The 16,940-nt window shown below is 40.8% G+C and overlaps 1 protein-coding gene across 2 annotated transcripts in view; it reads left to right on the top strand.

The window, feature by feature from the left end:
• Positions 1–16,940, top strand: part of PDE3A (phosphodiesterase 3A) — a 242,932-nt gene that overhangs the window by 18,385 nt on the left and 207,607 nt on the right. The window contains exon 1 of one of the 2 annotated variants that reach the window (XM_048933944.1): positions 2,394–2,405. The exons of the other annotated variant lie outside the window; for it this stretch is intronic. The gene's annotated coding sequence lies outside the window, so the exon portion shown is untranslated. Of the gene's footprint in view, positions 1–2,393; positions 2,406–16,940 lie in introns of those variants that run through there. 2 annotated transcript variants of the gene reach the window in all.

Genomic DNA, 16,940 nt, shown 5'->3' on the forward strand with positions numbered 1-16,940 from the left:
GACATCAGTTCTTGTCTGTTGCTCAACTGCTTTGGGCAGCTTATGTTGTCACAGTCAAGTATCTGTGACTTCCTTTATAAATGGAATTACTGTGTCATTTTCCACATCCTTTGCTTTATTAATTTAGATCTTAAGTCAAAGCCCTGGTGCAAGAGTCTTTCTGGGGAGGGGCTGACAAGGGATGTGCATATAATGATAACTGACACACACGGGTCCCTGGTGTCGGAAGGAATTTGTAATTGCTGGAAATTACGTAGGAGAATACCTCTGGAGAGGGACATTGCTTTGCAGAACTTTAATGAGATAAAAAGGGGGAAGGGATTCAGCCCAGACACTGTGCAGTCTTAAGAGCTCCCTGGGTCTTCCCAGCCTGAATCGTTATCATTGTATGAGGCAGCAAAGTGTTAGCTGGTGGGCCAGCTTCTGCAGGACAAAGCACAGGGATGCCTAACAGAGCTGCTGCCCTGCATGGTGCCCTGGGGAAACTTGGAAAGCCTAGCTTGTGCCAGCATTGCCTGGTAGAATTAAATCCATTCCTGATGATGTACTGGGTGCTGGAGTGAAGCAATCAACCCAAAACTACTTATGCTTCTGAAATAAATAGGGAAACTTCTACAAAGCCACCAGCCCGAGTCCTGGCTCTTCTGTCCTCTCGCACTCAAATATGAGTAACCATGAGGCAAAGCAACTTCTGACAGACATGCTTGCTGGGTGGCAGGGAGCTTACCTCGCTGCAGGCAGCAGCCTTCCTGAAGGCTCTGTGGTGAGATACCCCTCTCGTGTTTGTTGTTTCTGTCACATTGTGGCTCAGACTTTCTCTGCATGTTGTTCAGTAGCAGCAAAACCACCATTTCCAGACTTCATTATCCTACGGAGGTGTGTTAGAACAGTTTGGAGGGTCTGAAAGCCTGGCAGCAGCCTTGCAGTTGACAGCCTTGAAGTGCCCTATCACTTATCACATCTCATCAGATCAGGTACATAATTTTGTTCTCTGATCAGTGGCTGAGGCTGATGCTGCTGATGCTCCTGCATTCTCCTTCCTAAAGGAAATGCTTGTGAGATTGCTTAGTTTGCTGGTGCTGCTGTTGTTCTTGGAGCTGTTCTGTGCAGCTTATATCCTTGTTTCCTAAGCCAGTGGTGGTGTGATTGCTCTCAAGGGCTGCTGGCTGCTGTATGGCGATAGCAGGGCTCTGCACACAAGCACTGAACTGTTGCTCAGCTGCTCAGAGGTAACACCTAGTTCAGTCACCTCAGTTAACTTTGAAGCATAAGGTAAATTTCATGAAATTAATGGCCTCGTACTCAAAACATTGCATACAAAGAAGTATTTTATATTCCAGGTGTTTTAAATTGCCTCCTTATTTATAAAAAGGGATACCTAATCAAAGTAACTATGAATAGCTTTTTGACCAAAAACTCAAATTCATCTGGAATGTTTGTTTTGGGGAAAATGCTAGTAAAACTTTATTCTGCTTGATACAAATGTTTTATTTCAAGAACACTTTGTAAGAACATTACTTAATTTACAAAGTTGAAGTGTAGGAAAAAGACAAGGAGATACCTAGGAGGGGCTATGGCAGGGAAAGCAGCTTGTCTGCATAGAGAGGAGTAGTTCCAGCTAGCAGGAGAGCTGTGCCATTAGCACAGGTGGGAGATGTGTACCTAACAAGCATGCAAACGGCCTCACTTGGCAACTGTGTGGCCATGCTGAGGCCCATGGTGACTTTCGTTCAAGATAAAAGTTCATGCCATCAAGCTACAATAAAATCCTATCTTAGCGAAGATAAAAGGAAGGCTGTATGTTTTTCTCATGACATCAGCAATGAAAAAAGGGTGATGAGTTTGGTGAATGGAAGCCTTTTTTAAGTGCTCTAGGTCTGCCTTTTAAACTTGCGGCAGCTAGATACCAACTACCTCCAAAGAGCCTCAGCTTGGCTGGCATCCTTCACAGTGAGAAGCAGTGGAGGAGGGAGATCAGCATCCTCAACCACCTCACCTAAAAGTGGGAAGGGATGAGTAGCAGTAGGAGTAGAAGAGGGGTTTTATTTTCCAAGGAAGGCTGTTCTATCTGTCAGCCTTACAATTCTGTAAGTTGCTAATGAATGTATCGTTTGACCTGTCATTAAATCTGCTGTCTCTCATAGTGAAGTGCAGGGTGCCATGGGGACAGGCAGTATCCCCCATGATGGGCTTGTTGCAGAAATGTTAAGTCATGGCCTGAACCTGTGATTGAACATCTGTTGGGAAGGCAGGGCCAACCCAAAGGAGCTCAGATGAATGCAATGTACCCGAGTGACCAGAATGGGTGGAGTCGGGATCCACCCCTTCACAGACCTCATTTAAGGTTGGCAGTGGAAACAAGAGTATCTTATTGGGGATTCTTGTATATTTGAGGCCTTCCAAAGGTAAGTAGTTTTTTTCCTTTGTTTCTGTATCCACATCTGCTGCATTTGGGCTTGTCCTTATTTGCTGTAGCCAAAGACTTATCTACCCTGCTTTACTACTGTACTTTCCATCGCATTATAGCATTACAGGCTGGAGCCCCATCGTCTCCAGAGCTGGAGAGAGAAGGTCTGGATAGGTTGTAGTAAAGCCATTGATGTAATCATTCTATTGATGTAATAACGATCAAATGTCTATTTTGTTTTGTTTTTTTTTCCCTTACTGATAAGCACTGTTGGCTTAAGTGTTTTAGCAGGTGTGATGTGCTGTATGTCTTCCTCTCATATTAAATGTCAGCTTTTGGTTTATTTTTTCTGTGCACTCAGCCACCAAAAGGCTAATACATGAAGGTATTTTTTACAGGCAAAGCTGAGTATCAGAGATGAAGCCTTCTCAGTTCTTCACTATAATATGTTTTATGCGGTTTTATGCTTTTTACTTCGTGCAGTGGTATTGAATTGGAGTGCAAGAAACCAAAAAAATGATTGCAGTAATTTATGTAGGAATTTGCTCTGAAATGAAGCATAGCTCTGCTGTCTCTTAAGGTTTATTCGGCTTGTTCCTCTTCAAACCTTATTTTTGCTATTTTTTTCAGTTTATGCTAGGTGCCGTGCTTCCTTTCCAAGCAATCAAACAGAAGTATTTTGGAACCTTTAACATTCACAGGTAGACTAAAATTTTCATGAATACTTGAAGCCCAAGCAATTTGCTGCACTTCTCAACCCCCCCTGCCTATTAGTAGCTCTTTTGTATGATGAATTTCTAAGGTTTTGTAGCAATTGGCTGGAATCACTTTGCTCAAAGAGCAAGTGATAGGTAGTGCATTGGTACAGCAAATTGGGCAGTACTTAACTCAGTTGGTTTGAGATGCAGAAATTGAACAGCTCCCTTTTTTTATCTGCTGGAGAAGGCAAGACACTGCCAACTGCTCCCTTAAGTCCCATCACAGATTCATTATCGTTGCACTCTCTATCTTATACTTAAATTTTAAACAGAAGAAATGACTTACTAATTTAAAAGGGGACTTGTGTAATTTCAGTGTCTGCAACTTCTAAAAGACAGTCTCAACTACTAACATGCCAAATACGTCAAACTGTAATCACACTGGACCAATTGCTACAACAAAATGGGAAGAGCCTTGAGAAATGAAAGTAATTACTGGCACGCTTGCTGACAATGAGAGAGCATTTGAATTTTTAAAATTGAAAGTGGGAAAAAAAAGGAAGAAAAGAAAAAGAGATAATTTTAAGACTAGGCATTGCAGGATGGCCAGGCAGAGGGCATAGTGCGCATTTGAAAAGGAGCAGCAGACGTGACTGCTGACAAATGAAGCAGCATCAGAAGTGTTCTCAGGGCAGCAGGTTGTTTCTAGGAACTAAGATACAATGGTTACGCACACAAAAAAATCTCCAAGTAGCTAACACACCCAGTTGTATATTTGTTTCATCTCTTTAGCATGGTTGGAATAAAAGTGCAGATACGTATATTGCTTCCTTGAACAATGCAAACTCTTAACTTCTGCTGCTTGATGTTGTAATCTGGGTGTTCTGTTTGGGGTGTGTGTGTACCTGGGGGTGTTTCTTTAAACGTGGTGTTGTAAAAGGAATACCACATACTTGGAATCTGTTAGCAGGGAGTGTTACTGTGCATGACAGTGATTTATTGTATAATTAGGTTGTTGTTTCACTAGAAGGAAAAAAGAACTGGCCTTGATCAAATTAACTGTTTTGTCAAACTTCTGTAGGGACCGGGGTGCAGTGAAAGGAGTGTGATCAGCTGGTCAAGGGAGGTGAGCCTCCCGTTCTACTCTGCCCAGTGAGGCCACGTGTGGAGTACTGTGTCCAGGTCTGGGCTCTCCTGTTCAAAAAAGACAGGGATCTCCTAGAGAGAGTCCAACTGAGGGTGACAAAGGTGATTGAGGGCCTGGAGCATCTCCGCTCTGAGGAAAGGCTGAGAGACCTGGAGAAAAGAAGGCTGAGAGAAGATCTCATCGCTGCTTATAAATATCTGAAACGTGAGAGTCATGTCAATGAGCGGGCAACAGCAGAACAAGGGGCACAGGAACAGGTTGCCTAGAGAGGTTGTGGGATCCCCTTCTCTGGAGATGTTAAAGACCTGCCTGGATGCCTTCCTGTGCAACCTTCTGTAGGGATGTGCTTTAGCAGGGAGTTGGGTTCCATGATCTTTGGAAGTCCCTTTCAACCCCTACAATTCTGCAAATGCAGATTCCACCTCTCTGTCTGAGAATTTATTTTCCTAATGGCAGTCTGGGTGGCTGAGCCCTGCGTGATCTAGTAGCATTCACACCTTGTGTCTATGATTCTACTCAGGCTGGAGGGACTGGGCTGGCCCACTGCACCCAGCATACATCTCAGCCATGCACAGTAGCTCAGGAGTTTGTGGTGTACACAGTATTAGTCAGCATTGCTTTCTCCTTTGTGTGTTTGAAGAACAAGAGGAAAGATGATTCAGTTGTCAAGGTCTCTATCCCAAGGAAACGCTGGCAGGGGTCCTGTCAGAATTTAGATTGCTAATACAGAAAAAAATGTTTTGGCAATGCGTTTTTTGTTTGTTTGTTTGTTTTTCTTCCAGTCTCAAAAACTTCTACAATAAAATCTGTCGTTTCCTCTTTTTCAACATGAAAAAAAATGATGTTTCCTTGGTTGGCCATTGTTGATCCCTCTCTTCATGCTCATCTTTGCTTTTTTCCTCCAGGTGCAGAGGCTTCTGCAAAACAGAGAGAACTGGAGGGGGGAAAAAAATAAAGAAAAACATTTGTAAAATCAAGAACTTTGTGGGGTTGGGTTAATAGCAACTCCCTTTTGTGCCCTGCAGAAGGCTTAGTGTTGCTGTGTTGTCATCCCTCATATGACAGCCTGGAGGTCTGTAGTGTGGTTGTGTGTGATAAGATAAGATGGCAGGCACAGTGGCATAATTAACACTGTAGGAAAGTGTTGGATTTGTTTCATGTACTGGTGTTGTATTTCCGGCATATTGTATGCATTTTCCTCTTATTGTGGTCTGACAGTGCACCCTGAGCTCAAAACAATTTTTTCATCCTGAAAACCCTCTCAAGTCTAATCTGACTGTGGGACTTCTAGGCCTCTACAAGTTTAGGGTTGCTTCACAGCTGGAAAAAGTTACTTTTTCCATTAAAACAGGCATTAACTGGCTTTAAGGGACTTAAGATTTCTTTATTTTAAGAAACCTCTTCAGTAATAAGAAAAGCTTGAATTGTGAGGATCTGCTAATCAAAACTAAGATGCCTTGTTTTATGATGTTTCTGTAGCGTTGTGCGTAATGAAAAATTATCTTTGTTAACAGAAGTAGGATGTGTGTCTTGATTCATGATTCTCAATGAAAAAAGTTCTGAATTAAATGTATATGTGTAAGTTTGTTGAATCATTTGAGTTTCATTTATTGATTGCATGTTTAAAGTTTGATTGCAACATCAAATTGCTTGAAGGGATTATGTGTGCAGGATTTTTTTTCTGCCTTCCCTATCTAAGCTTTCTGGAAGCTATGCAGACACTGGTGCAAAATTCATCCTCTAGCCTTCAGGTTCATTCTTTCTTACAAGATTTGCTGTGCACAACTCCTTCATGTGGTGTCTCAAACATCTATTCCACAGTGGTGTCTGGACTGCAAGCTGATTTTGATCTTTGGGGAAACACAGTTGGGGTGCTTTGACTTTGTGCATGAAGCAGAAGGTACATGTGCTGCTCTGATTACTGGATGTTAATTGTTCATTTACTGAAGAGTTTTTCTCCTGAGAAAACTTGCTCAGATTCTTGCAGCATGTGCATCTATATTTTATACTTACGTGTAGTGATATTCTACTGCATATATGTGCATCCGGATGTAAGACTCTTGCTTACTTGGGTGCTGTCTTGTTCTTTTGTGCTTTGGTTTGATTACAAATTCCACCATTAATTCTTTGTATGTTGACAGTTGATCAAGGACTTTGAGGGACTCAATGCACTGGATCCTTAGCATGAACAATATTATAGTAAGAGGATGATTTGTCTGATGGGAAATGCAGAATAGTGAGCCCTGAACAACTTGAGCTACTTCAGGTTGTTCCATTGGGTTGTTATCCCTGTAGAAATTTCTTGACTGTTAAGAATTTGATGAAAGCATTGACTGGGAATCGTATGTATTCATTTCTTGTTACTTCCTGAAAGGAAGTTTGCAGATCCTTACACTGATGCATTCAGCTGCTTGGATTTTGAAACAGGTTGGTGGTTTGTCTGTTTTAACAAGAGGCAAATTTCATTATGTTGCTGGAAGATGTTAGTATGTAAGTGTACTCAAGTGAGAGGAGGATATGTGGGTTCCTTTTAGTTTTGAATCTTAGAGGCATGTGCCTATAATTAAGAATAGGATAATTTTGTATTTTATTTCACTTATTTCTTTCTTCTGATGAAGAACTATTCAGATCAAGAGTTGGCATACCTCTTTGTTGTTCATGATGTTACAGTGATATTTAGAGGCCCCAGGCAAATCAAGATCACCTTGTACCTGGCAGTGTGTATATGTGTGTTTAGGAGATGTACCTGAATCTGTTTTTTTGTTTTTTGTTTTTTTTTTATAGTATAAATAAACAGAGATATAACAGGCCAAAGTTGAACTTCCTAATGTAGCTGCTGGAACCATGGCTCATTGATTGGTGGGAGGTGATTTTACCCCTTTCTTGCCCATGGTAATGTCAATGGTGGTGACCTGGGGGGCTGCAGTGACTGCTGGTGACAGCCTCTGCTGGTGATATCCTTGCTGATATGATTCCTTCCCTTTTTGATAAAAGCAGTGTAAGCCTTCCTGCTTGACAGAAGCTTTAGATCATTAAGTTTGTTTAGTTTTAACTTCATTGGCGTGTTCAACTTCTTCCTTCTCTGAGGTCAGATGAGTTGTTTTCCATATGATTTTTCTCATAAACCCTCCCTGTTTGCGATACTGCTCATTTTCATTGTCTTGAGGTGACATAGACTTTGATATCTTGTTTCATGTAGTATAGAGTATGTTTTCAGTAAAAAACTTGAAGCGTTTATTTCTAGTTCTAACTTTGTAACGTGGGGCTCTCACTTGCTGCAAGATGTTTCTTGAGAAAGATTAAAAAGCCAGTGAAAATAGAAACTTTGTTCTTGGTCCTGAGAACTGAGTTGATTACAGCTGCTAGAGCTGCATGTGTTGAGCCAGCTCCTTTAGAGAGACAAATGTATTGTAAATGTTAACGATGTTTATGTCCCCAGTGAACTTGTATTTGCAATTGGCTGTGTTTAGGGATTTGGTAAGATTCATGCTCACTGATGCTTTTTTCTTTTTTTTCAGGTTGTTTTTAAATGTGCTTTTCACAGGGGCTTGGCTTACTGGAGATTAGTGTTGGCTGTGGCCATGGTGATAGTTAGTTACTTTGAGGAACTGTCTCAGAAGTTTGTAAGCAGAAGGAAAAGAATCTCTACTTTCAGTGCAAGAAGTTTTCAAAGATCTCTGCTTGTAAATTGACACGTGATTGTTGTCTTTGACATCTGTGAGCTCTCAGACTTAGTTCCAGGCATCTCAAGTCCTTTGGGGTCAACCTGCTTTACGAGGTGTGTGTGTGTTGTGGTTGTGTGGTTGTGTTTTTTGTTTTTGTTTTTTTTTTTAATGAGTGTCTCTCACCCTTGTGCTTCTACAGATTGCCCCATGTGGAGAAAAGTTCTTGGTGAGAGTCAGACCTGCTGTAGTGGTCTTGTTTCTTTGATGTCAGCAATGCTGCAGGTCCTTACCTCAGCTCTGAGTTGCTGTTTAGTAGTACACTTCTAAAACACTTAGTCCTACTGTTTATGTATATCTATTAGCTTTGCTCTGTGAAAGATCTTGCTCTCTCTGTTGTAGTCAGAGTTGTTGAATGTACTTTGAATCTTTTGACAAATATGAAGAATAACAGTAGAACAGCTTTTTGGTACTCAGATCTGCTGCTTATTGTATCTTTTTTATCTAGCTGAAAGGCCTACTGCAAGCTCCTAGAGAGGTGATACAATGTGCTATTGATTGTCTAGGTGGCTTACTAAAGATTTATATTGCTGCTACCAGTACTATTTAGAAACTTGCTTCTACTGGTTTAGTATTTAGTATTAAACTTCCTCATAGAGCTTACATATTTCTGTTCAGCAAATGTACTAGCTGGGCACTTTTACAGCCTTACCCAAATTACTGTCTTTAGAACAGTTTCCCCTGTGCGTATGGTAGCTGATCTGATGTGAATTGCTGTGCTAGGGAGGAATAGCATCCCTAAAATTAAAAGTAATAAGTTCATGTCTTTTTCCTTTTCCATCTCTTTTTTTTAATGTCCCACTTGTATATGATGAGTCACAATTTCATTGAGAAAGAGACCACTGTGGTACTGAAATGGTAGTGACAGAAAGACTTCAATAGCGAAAAAAAAACAAGCAGGTCTCCAGTTATATTTCTGCTAGCATTCTGCTAGCATTTGTTTTTTCACTATCTTATGTACTTTACTGGCAGTCACCAACTCTCTGTGTGGGTTTTCTTTTTTTTTTTTTTTTTTTTTTTCTGGAAACTTCTAAATACATTAGATAAGAAATTTAAATATATCTCCTAAATGCAGGAATGTGGCCACAGGGTTTAGCCATAGTAGCTAGTGCCAACTCATCAAAGGAAAAGTTTTAGAATGCTTAATAGGCAAGAGTTTAGATGAACTGACCCATAGAAATCCTCTTGAGTTTATTATTTTGGATGTTACTAAGCATTACGTTTTATAGAATGTATCTGTGACTAACTTTTGATTTGGGCAAGATTTGCTAAGTCAACCAGAAAGAACTAAATTCAGTTCAGAATAATACTTATCTTTAACGAGGCTGCAATGGAATGACAAAATAGGATGGATGTTACCATAGGGAGACTTGGTAACTGTTTGCTACTGAAGGTACGTAGTTTCAATGAAAGCTGGTATTATGGTGGGAATGGGAAAATGATGCATCCTAACATCTTTTGAAGGCTTATATGTTGGGTAAATAAGTGGGTCTGGTTGAAAAATGGCTGTTATGCTAGGTTGAATGAGGTCTTCAGCTTTCAAAAATGAAGAGGAATTTCAAAATATTGAGCTTTTAGGTATCTGTGCAGCAGTCCTGAAATTTATCTCTGCCCATACGTGAGAATTGAGCATATGAAACTTACAACGCATTATTGCTGGACCTAGTGTACTTGCCACGTGTAGCATGGATTGCCAAGTTCCTAGGAACCTACTGGAAACTTATCTGTCTCATCCTCCTTATTGATGTCTTCTGTATTCCATCTTCTCTGAGAGCTGTCTTGGCTGATCAGCCATGCCCATGACCCGCTGTTGATGAATTGATATTTTAAATGAGCTTCCTACAGGAAGGAAGGGCAGACAGTTGCTTCTGCAAGAATATTCCAGACTTGCTGTTCAACTTCACACCTCGCATTTCATGCAGCAGTGCATCCCAGCTGACTTCTTTGTCAGCTGTGGTATTTTGTTTTCCCTGCAGTGGAATAGGAGCTTCTGGTAAAGATGAGAAGTTACATGACTGAAGAGAAAAGGCACTCAGGTTTCCCGCATCTCCTGTATCTGATTTCTTTGCCAGTAGCTGTCATGTGAGACATCAATACCACTACACCCAGTCCTGCCCAGTTGCACCTGTGCTGGATGTACTCCATCTTGCAGAAGGAAATAATATATATTTTTTTTATCCCTTCCCTGAGGGCAGAAGTCCTTTTGTGGTCCATTTAATTACTGCAGGTTACTGTGATTAAAATTTCCACTATAACAACAGGTGCCAGGAGTTGCAGAGTACTTTCTTCTGAAGCTTGACTCAGTGCTTACAGATCTCACTGGCACATTTGGGTTGGTCAGGAAGTGGTGTTTGTGGGCTTTTTTTTTTTTTTTTTTTTTTTTTTTTGCCCCCACTCCATTCTTACCAGCATAATTCTGTCAACAGTAGCCCAGGTGCACTTATTCCAAATGTGGAAGTCCTTTTAGTGCTGTTGCTAATCCTCCCACAGAATCTTCTGCCAAAGTAAGCTCCACCTTGGCTAGACAATGCCATTTACTGGTATAGCAAAAGTAATCCATCTGGTCCTTTCCATGATCCCGAAGTAGTCATGACAGCATTTTGCTAGTCTGCAGATGAGAGCTCTGACCTGCACCAGGGAGACTTTGTAAGCTGGAACCGTAACTTGAACAATCTTTCCCCTTTGCAACTGGGTGAAATGTCATAAAAGGGTTGTAAAATTCCCCATAACTGACCTCAGGGAGATTGTGCAAACTGTGTCACAGCTTCTTAAAATTTACTTTGCATTTCCCTCACCCAGAGAAAGTCAAGAATAGGAGACTAATCTGCTAAGATGGTTATATGCAAGAGAAGTTTTGTCCCACAGAGCTATGCCAGTTCCACGGTGTTGGCAGGATATATTAGCTTCTGTTGAGCTTATTGTTGGGGGCTTGCTCTTATCGGTTCCTGAGCTAGCTAGTCACGTCTAGACGGTGGTGTAACAATATACTGTAAATCAAGCTTGAGATCATTTCAGCCTTGCACAGGAAACCTTCTCCCCAGTGTTCTGCACAGTGCAAACATCCATTGGTGTAACTAGAACCAGGCTGCGCTCCAGCAGCCTGCAGTAAGCCATGGCTTCAGCATCTGCAGCGTTTCAGTGTACCGCTGACTGGAAGGAAGTTAAATGTTTTTATTTTCACATCAAGTAGATACAATATTCTTTATTCTCCTTTACTGCAACTCTGCATTTTACAGATCTGCTTTTAAAAGAGGAAGGGATTGAAGGGACTTCAGAACTTCTATCCTCTTCTAAAGTATTGGCATCACTCCATTCTCCAGTATAATGACACAGCATGCCCCTAGCTTGCAGAGGGATTGGATCTGCAGCAGGCAACCTGAGCCTGCACTGGCACTGCCATTTCTTGGTCATAACTTTATGCACAATGTGGGGCACAGGGCCCCTCTCCCTTCTGTGCTGCATCTCTTCCCAATCTGGCATCCAAGACCAAGCTGCTGATTACTGCCAAGAGTCTTGAAAATATTTGGCAACAGAATTCAGTTTTCTTACATTTATCTGTAAACTGCTGCTTCTTTAGTATCAAATTAAAAAATAGCCCGAAGTTCTGTAGTTCTGTGAACTGTAGTTGATCCTTAAAGCAGGCTTTTTTTTTGTTTTGTTTTGTTTTTCTCCTTAATTTGAACTTCATTATTGCAGGCTCTAGGAGTACATTGTGGGTTGAAAGAGGAGAAAGCTTTAAACACTCGTTATCTAGTTAATGAAATAATCAGTGATTGGGATCATATACGAAGCAATTTCATAATTATTACGAAGCCCCAGTGCTTTTCCTTTCTATTTGAGTTGAAAATGCAAACGTATAATCCTTCTCTATGGGGAAAAAAATGAAAAAATGGAGAGTTCTCTATTCCAATGCATCCTTTTTCACATGTTTTGAAATCTGATAAGGATCAGGCTCTGTATAGTAGCAATAAACAACTGCAGATCATACAGCCATATGTATGTGTGTGTTGACTTTGTTTACTCTTCCATTCTCTCTTTGATCTTATCGTGGCTTCTGGTGAGAAAAGTCATCAGCTCATATAGAAGCATGGTACTTGTTGGTGCCCCACTGTGTGCTACTCTGGCAAGAGATCTGCAGTGTCCTTGTGGGCAACCGGTGCCCATACCGGCAGATTTCCAGAAATCAAAATAGTGATGGCCAACTAAGCCATTTTCAACTCCCAACCAGCTCTTGTCCAGTACAGCTCTTCCTTACACAGTATTCTTGTTCTGCTGGTTTTATCTGATTTATGGTTGTTTTTTTTTTTTTTTTTTTTTTTTGTCGTCTTTTTAAAAGTCTGAAAGATTGAGGAAGATGAACTTTTTTTCTGAACAGAGCAAGGGTTTTGATTAGGTGTAGGACCCCTTCTTCCCTCTGATAGAAATCCCAGGTGGGATTTTCAAATTTCCTGTAACCTTGTTCTCAGGAAACTCTTCAGATCCCCAACCACAAGCTCCTACACACACGCCTTCCTTTTCTTATGTCTCCATCATACCAGCATGCTATTTCCTGTGCTGCTTTAACACTGCCATTGGTTCCCCTCTTTCCTTCCTCTTTTTAGGGTTCTCTGTGCCACATGGGTTCCTGGATGGATCCTTGCAGGGATAATAACATGTCAGCTTTAGTCTGTCTTGTAGCAAGTGCTGACAATCAAATCAAAATCCAGCAACTTGGCCATGTTCCAGTATTTGTACGTATGCTTGCAAAAGTGCAACTCTGTGTATGTGTGTGTGTGTGCATTCTAAATTTTTATTCCATTTTCCTGGAAATAAATTATAATCAACTTTCCAAGTAAAAATGTGTACATTTTTATAATTTCCCCCCTCTTTTCTATGCCAAGTGTATCTTGGCTCTACCCAGAGACCTGATTAAAAATGTTAAAACACACTTAACCAGCATGCAATGGCTACATTTATAGCATCTGACTTGAATGTTTGTTTCATAGTCTGGGTTGTAACAATCTGATTCTCAGACTGCCATTGACGTCAGTTTAATAGGAAAATTCAAATACAACCTTTATTAGATTTTCACTATTAAGTTAACAATAAAAACTTTCTACAGATGCCTTACATAGACGAGGCTGTTAACAGAAATATTACATTAATGAAAATCAGGCCTCCAGAAAGCAGGAGACTGGCTTATTTTTTTTTAAATAATTTTACTTGTCGTATTTTAGTTGACTAAAGTATTTTCTTTTTAATAATGCTAGTGGTTTAGATGTTAAGTATTGTTGAAGAGGCAATTTGTGGCCATTTACGGTCCTGTTGTAAATCTCCCAGCTTTTCCAGAGCAGGAGAACCCTTCCAAAAATTCTTCATTTAATTGATGTAATTGTTTGCAACCTAAGATTTTTTTCCCCTCGGTTTCAGTCATGTGCCTGTTTTTATCAGTTGTTTCTTAACCTACTCAGCCATACTGTTCACTGTTAAATGTAAAGCACTGATACAATCTGAAAAGCTCTCTCTGGAGGTAACAGCTCAGGTCAAGACATAGTGTGTCAGGCTTTGCACTACTTGCAAGTAAAGTAGTCTCTGCCTTGAGGGCTGTGCAATGTACTGCGAGCAGATGGTAAGGAAGAGAAAATTATGTTCTGTCCTTTTAGAGGTAGATATGGTGGGGATATGTAGATATGATGGAGAGATGTAGTTGACTTGTTTGTACTTAAATCAGAAAATCCAGACATGGACTTATCAGAAGAGTCAGAGAGTATTTTGGCTCCCATGTTAGTGTTAATTAGTGCTTCTGTGACACATGATGTGATAAAGCTTTTCTTGCAGTCTAATAACATAGAGTATTTTGCTCATCATAAAAAAAAAAAAAAAAAAAAAAAAAAAAAGCCATGGTAACATCTAGGAGGCTATTCAGTTTATTATCTTCCATTGTGGCAGGACTAATTTTACCTAAAACACTCAGAACTGATGGTTGTAGTGACACTCAGGGAAGCTGAGGAACCTAGCCCAGGGCTTCAGTATTCCTTCTCCACCAAGGCTCTATTAATGGCCAGCTGTAATCTTTCTGCATGCAAAGTTCCAGTAGGGCATGCAGGGCTGTTTGCTTTATCTTTTTAATGTTTAAGAAGCTTCTTGCCATGTCTCTTCATGGTCTTATCATTCTTTAATAGGTACTTAAGACTTTCAGTTTTCTAGACTTATGCAATCAGTTCCTAGTCTGCAAACTCTCTTCTATGTTGCTTGCTGGACAGTTCTGTGTAAGCGTAGGTAATTTTGTTGCTTTTTGGCATGAAATACTGATGTACTGATGATGCCTTGACTGCATTTCACAGCAGCAAAGAATGATAAGTGAGCAGGGTTTCTGTGATCTATAGTTATGTGAATAGTCTGCACCATCTGACATTTTGTACCGCAATTAGGGTGTGGGGAGGAAAACAGCTTTCTCATTATTTATGTGGTCTCTGACAATGTGGTAAATCTTACTCAAAGATTAATCCTCATAGAAGGCCTGAAGGGTTTGGCTTAGACTTGAGGAATTTGACTAGAAATTCCCAAGCCGTATTTTAATAGCTTTGCAGTTCTATTGATGCTCGAAGAAAATCAGTTATACCATTTTACTAAGTTGCACTTTTTTGACAGAGTACTTAGTTAAAATCAGATGACTTTGTTTTGATAATAAAGGGTACATGCAATGCTGGCCAGTGCTTAACATTTGTGTGTAGTCTGAAGAGGTATTACTTAAATGGGCACCTGCTCTTTGAAAAAATGAATCTGCCCAGACTTTCAGTTACCTCAGTTTTTGTTGAATCTTGCATGTGGATGGAAGCACAAGCAATGACTAGGTCTGGACATGTCATGCAAAAGAGACAGGGAGCTATTTCTGTCTTTTCTCTTAAATCTTTCAAAGAAAAATGGGGAGGGAGAATGGAGAAAGAAGTAGAGATGAACAAAGAAAGGTGGAAAAAAAAAATGAACAGGGAAGAAGCTTGGAAGAAGAGAAGGAGCTTAGCTAGTGGCTATGCATGTGTTGTCATTTTAGTTCTCCCTTTATAGATAAATAATGACAACTTTCCTCTTACAAATGTATTTGCCTACTGTGGAAGAAATAATGTCAGTGTGGATTGAGCTGTTCTTGTGAAATGGAGGTGTATTTGTAGGAAGCATTTTTTACACATACTGCATCTATATGAAGTTTGTTATGATTTGGTTGTTTGAGTAGAAGAATTTTACCTCTAAGAGTAGTGTAAAAGGTCCACGTATCTTTTTTTCTCTTATCCTTATACATGTATCCTTATGCATGGTCCTAATCCTACGTATCAACCTGCTACCAGAATGGATGGAGTATGAGCATTAACATCATGTATTGAGTTGCAATGGCTGGTGTCGCATGTTGAAATCTGAGTTGCTTCTTTCTCTGTATCCCAGTGAAAGAATTAACTGATGTCTCTTCCTCTTGTGGAGAACAGCACACGTTCATCAGACATCCACTCACAATGGATCCCCGGGACTCATTTTCCTACAGCTTCAAGTGGAGTTAATGAGGCCTTCATGCACGTGCTCTTCTCCATGGTGAGGTGCTGTACTATGTGCAGTTTTACATCCTTGGGGCACCCAAAACTATTAGAGAGCACTTGAAGGAAGGCTATGAAGATGGGGGAGGATCCAGAGGCAAGGTGTGTGAGGAGCAGGTGAGTTGCCTTGGTTTGCTCTGGCCAGAGCAGAGGAGCTGAGGGCAGGCCTGATGGCAGCTGCAGCTCCTCACAGGGAGCGGAGGGGCAGCGCTGAGCTCTGCTGTGTGACAGCGACAGGGCCAAGGGAACGGCATGGAGCTGTCAGGGGAGGGCAGCTGGGGGTCAGGGACAGGGGCTGCAGCACAGGGCTGTGGGCATGGCATTGAAGTTCCAGAGTTGCACTACTGTGCTTGAGGGCTCTGTAGTAATTTAGTAGTTAATGCTATGCAAATAGGTATAAAAGGTGCCATTAAGGGCTTTGTCGTGAACTTCTGACACGTGATAAGAACAAATGAAGGGTGCCTTCTATCTGTCCTCCCACCACCCATCTGAGAGCTTGGGATTTCATGAGGTGTTCTGGATGACTGTAGACTTGAATAAACACAGTTATGTTGCTCATCTGCCACTAATATGACAATGTTCCATTGAAATGTTTGACAGTCTCAAGTAACTGACAGTTAATTCACATGTGCAGTGTTTATCTCCGTGGTATGCCGTGTGACAGCTTGGAAGTGACACCGATGTGCAGCGTGAATCTCTCTGTTTCCTCAGCGAGCTGCTGGGGGAGCCTGCAACATTTTGAAAACACTCCCCAGTTCTTGAATGTGAACAGAGGCTCTCTATTCTCAGCCATGTTATGCAGCTTTGTGTTTCATTACTCTTTTTAATCCTCATTGAGGGCAGCATGCGAAGAAGCATCAGGATGGGGAGGACAAGGGTTTTATATATTTGGATAAGTTGAAACAAATGCTTTTAATTTTGGTCATGTCAGTTTAGCGGTTGTCTTGCAAAAGTTCACAAGTTCACGCTTTTTTTTTCTTTTTAATTTGAAAGGTGTAACAACATTGGTTAATGTGTCTTGTGGGTAAATACCATAGGTTTTTCTATGTAACGCTGTCAGCGCATGTGAGTAGTCATTATCTTGTTCATTTGTATCCCGTTGGCAGGTTGCTGTGTAACTGCAAGGATCACTCTGAACCCAGAACACCGTAGAACCTGATTTTAAGCCTTTGTTAAGAATGTAAAATCATGTAGGCTGAATTTTCTGTTCACCTCTTTTGCTTATGTAGCTAAGTAGTCAAATTTTCGTTTGTGCTTTATTTGACTAGGGATGAGCTTTTATCTCAGGCAGGTAATGCATGTGTTGCACAGGCATCTCAAGGATAAACTGGCTAAAAAATTTCTGGAGAGGCTCTGAATACTTGTTTTGAAAGTGATTAATTTGCTGTACAACGCACAAACATC

The sequence above is a fragment of the Lagopus muta genome, chromosome 1 (genome assembly GCF_023343835.1).
Source record: "Lagopus muta isolate bLagMut1 chromosome 1, bLagMut1 primary, whole genome shotgun sequence".
NCBI classification, from domain to species: domain Eukaryota; kingdom Metazoa; phylum Chordata; class Aves; order Galliformes; family Phasianidae; genus Lagopus; species Lagopus muta.